This window comes from Piliocolobus tephrosceles, unplaced genomic scaffold, assembly GCF_002776525.5.
Source record: "Piliocolobus tephrosceles isolate RC106 unplaced genomic scaffold, ASM277652v3 unscaffolded_43753, whole genome shotgun sequence".
Lineage (NCBI taxonomy): Eukaryota > Metazoa > Chordata > Mammalia > Primates > Cercopithecidae > Piliocolobus > Piliocolobus tephrosceles.
In genome coordinates, this window is record NW_022328480.1 from 19,661 (window position 1) to 23,422 (window position 3,762).

At 55.8% G+C, this 3,762-nt stretch overlaps 1 long non-coding RNA gene across 1 annotated transcript; it reads right to left on the reverse strand.

The window, feature by feature from the left end:
- Positions 1 to 1,777: 1,777 nt before the first annotated feature.
- LOC113224123 lies at positions 1,778 to 3,391 on the reverse strand. The gene is made up of 3 exons (XR_003309039.2): positions 3,215 to 3,391; positions 3,006 to 3,101; positions 1,778 to 2,755 (listed from the first exon to the last, which is right to left on the reverse strand). It is a non-coding gene; the product is annotated as an uncharacterized LOC113224123 (long non-coding RNA).
- Positions 3,392 to 3,762: the final 371 nt, after the last annotated feature.

The following is a 3,762-nucleotide window of genomic DNA, read 5'->3' on the forward strand; positions in this document are numbered from 1 at the left end:
CAGGGTTCTGGAACACTGGTGGTCCATCCATCTAGGCTCTGGAATGGCAACAGCCTGTTCACTGCTTCATAGGCTGGGTTCTAAAATATTGCCAGTTGGCCTCCACATTTTTTAGTTTTTGAGACGGAGTCTCGCTCTGTCACCAGGGCTGGATTGGTGCAATAGCATGATCTCAACTCACTGCAACCTCCGCCCCCTGGTTTCAAGCTATTCTCCTGCCTCAGCCTCCCAAGTAGCTGGGATTATAGGCACACGCCACCACGTCCAGCTGATTTTCATATTTTTAGTACAGACGGGGTTTCACGATGTTGGCCAGGCTGGTCTTGAACTCCTGACCTCAAGTGATCTACCCACCCCGGCCCCCCACAGTGCTGGGATTATAGCCGTGAGCCACTGTGCCCAGCCAACCTGCACATTTTTAACCTTCTTGTTCTAGAACATGGTTCTTCAAACTTGAATGTGCTTGAGAATCCTCTTGGCATTTTACTAAAAAGTGGGTTCTGATCAAGTAGACGGGAGCAACAGCCTGAGATTCTCCATCTTTTCCTTTAAGGGTGGGAGGAGGGGAAACAGTCCTATTCGACCTGCCTTCTCGTCTGCTGCCCGTGCAGATTCTACATTTCTACAAGCTCTTGGGGAACTCTGAGAGTGCTGTACCATGGACCACTCACTTGGATACAATACAGGACTTGAGGCCAGGTACGTTGGCTCCCACCTGTACTCTCTTTGAAAGGCTGAGGTTGCCGCATCACTTCAGGTCAGGAGTTCGAGACGAGCCTGGCCAACGTGGTGAAACCCCCGTTTCTACTAAAAATACAAAAGTTAGCCGGATATAGTGGTGGGCCCCTGTAATCCCAGCTACTTGGGAGCCTGAGGCAGGAGAATCGCTTGAACCGGGGAGGTTGAGGTTGCATGAGTCAAGACTGAACCACTGCACTCCAGCCTGGGCAACAGAGTGAGACTCTGTCTCCAAAAAAAAAAAAAAAAAACCACAGGATTTGAGCTGGGTGTGGTGGCATGCACCTGTAATGCCAGCTACTTGAGACTGGGGCAGGAGGATCCTTTAAGCTCAGAAGTTCAAGGCCAGCCTGGGTAATGTAAGGAACACAGAGCCAGGCACAGTGGCTCTTGCCTATAATCCCGTCACTTTGGGAGGCTGAGGCAGGAGGATCGCTTGAGCCAGGGAGTTGGAGGCTGCAGTGAGCTATGATCACACCACTGCACTCCAGCCTAGGTGACAGAGCGAAATCCTGTCTTTAGCTAAAAAACAAAAGAGGCCAGGCGTGGTGGCTCAAGCCTGTAATCCCAGCACTTTCGGAGGCCGAGACGGGTGGATCACGAGGTCAGGAGATCGAGACCATCCTGGTCTACACGGTGAAACCTCGTCTCTACTAAAAATACAAAAAACTAGCCGGGTGAGATGGCGGGCGCCTGTGGTCCCAGCTACTCGGGAGGCTGAGGTAGGAGATGGCGTAGACCCAGGAGGCGGAGCTTGTAGTGAGCCGAGATCGCGCCACTGCACTCCAGCCTGGGCGACAGAGCGAGACTCCGTCTCAAAAAAAAAAAACAAAAGAAACCCCCCAATGATAAGTATGTGTTGTCTGAAGTCATTAAATTTCAGGGTGGGATACTTTGCTGTGTGAGGACACAGAACATATGCCAGCCTCAGGCCCCCCACTGCCCAGGGCTCTAGGAAAGTCCTGTTCCTGACCCTCTGCCCCTGCCACCACTGCCACCCACCCCAGCGCCGCAGGACAGAGGCACTCCAGCCTGCCGGTAAAGTGTTTGCCGTTGGGTTTTCGTTTGGCTGGTTGTGTGTACACAGTGTATACAAGTTGAGTTGTACAGAAGCCCAAGAAAGAGCAAGAGACAAAGGGTGGTGGGAGCAGGGGGCGGGGTGGAGGGGGCGAGAACAGGGAGGAGGGGAAAGGAGACCGATAAAAAATAGAACCACATCCAGACAACAATGGGGGGGGCAGCGGGTGGGGGCCAGACACAGACAAATCGCCGTAGAAAAGGAGTGGGGGGGCAGAGAGAGGGGACCCTTCTCCCCTCTCCACCTCCCCAGCCCCCTGCCCCAGGTATGTACAATAAATAAGATTAAAAATAATTAACAAGATGCGTTTTCCCCTCCCACCCGACGCCAAATGCCCTGGGGAGGGAATGGCCTTTAGCAAAGATCTCGGCCTGCAGGGGGACTTGGGGGGAAGGGGTCCCCCAGCTCTCTGAAGCCACCCCACCCCCGCCAGTCATACATAGACTTTTCCTATACATTATGTACAAGGTGGAGGGGGCGGGGGCTGTGGCTGTGGAGGAGGGGTCGGGGCAAGGGGAGAGGGAAACCGTTACTAAATAGACATTTATACATATATATAAATAATTTCTCTGTACACCGAACAGTGGGAGGAATGGGGAGGGAGTGGAGGGGGCTCGGGAGAGGGGGGGAGTCGGACTCTGAACCCTGCCCTGGAGGGGGCAGCATAGACACACCCTGACCCGTGACCCCCTTTCCCCGACGATGGAGCCCAGGGGTTAGCTCCTGAGGACACGGTTCTGTCCCAATTCTTGGTTCATGGAGGAGGCGCCCCCATCACAGGCTGGGGCGGGGTCACCCACAGCGGCTGTGGGCCTGTGCTTGGGCCAGCAGGTCACTGAAGGAATCAAAGAGCTGTTCCAGCCACGGCTGGTTCCGCATGCACTGCTGGACCACCTCCTCCTGGCCCAGGTCCTCGGCGCCGCCCTCGATGGCCAGGGTCTGCAGAGGTCAAACACGGCACTGGGAAGGGTGGCACAGCGGCCTCTGGGGAGGGAAGGGGCTGGGACCTGGGGTGTCAGATGTCAGTGTCCCAGGGAGACCAGGGCTGGGGGCTGCATCCTTAAGTCCAAGAGAGAAGGACCTGAACTCTTGGGTCTGCGGCAGGATGGGGATAGGCTTGGACCCTCGGATCCTGAGAGGTCAGAAGGGTTGGAATCCCAGGGCGATGGGTGCTGTGGGTGGGGCTCACCTGGTCCCGGCAGCGCAGGAAGGTGTGGTATTTATAGTGGTGGAGTGAATGGTAGAGCGTATAGTATCCCGACTTTTCCAGCTCGACCTTGAACTCCTGGGTAGGAGTAGAGATGCCTCAGCCCCTCCGGCCCGGCGCTGGGCAGCCCCTCTCCTCCCTCCGCACACACCGCCACACTCCCCACTCCCAGCCCTGGCCCCAGGGCCCACCTGGGCTCTGACCACGCTCCTCTTGAGCTTGCTGAGCGTCTTGCGGTTGTATGGTTCCCCGGCCGGCCGCAGCCGCACAGCCCCCTCTTCCGGGGAACCCTCCTCACTCTGCTCCACTTGCAGCTGTGGGAACGTGTGCAGGGCATCCTGCGGGAAGCCAATGGGTCAGCTGGATGCCGCCCTGGACCCACATACCCCAAACTCAACAGCCAGGTCTCAGATCTGTGCCTCAGTTTCCCCTAGGTTGCAGATCAGCAGAGACAACTGGAGTCTTGGTCTCCTCAAAGGACAGAGGAGGCGGGGCCTGACTAGTGACACTTACACTGTGCTTTCTGGCCTGGCTCAGATTCTCAGTGTCATCCTAAATTCTACCCCAGAACTCTCAGGTTCATCCTAACCATCTATCCCAGAATTCCCAAAACCATCCTAACTATCTATCCCAGAATTCCCAGCCCCATCCTAACCATCTACCTGAGAATTCCTAGCCTCATCCTAACCACCTATCCCAGAATTCCCAAAACCATCCTAACCACCTATCCCAGAATTCC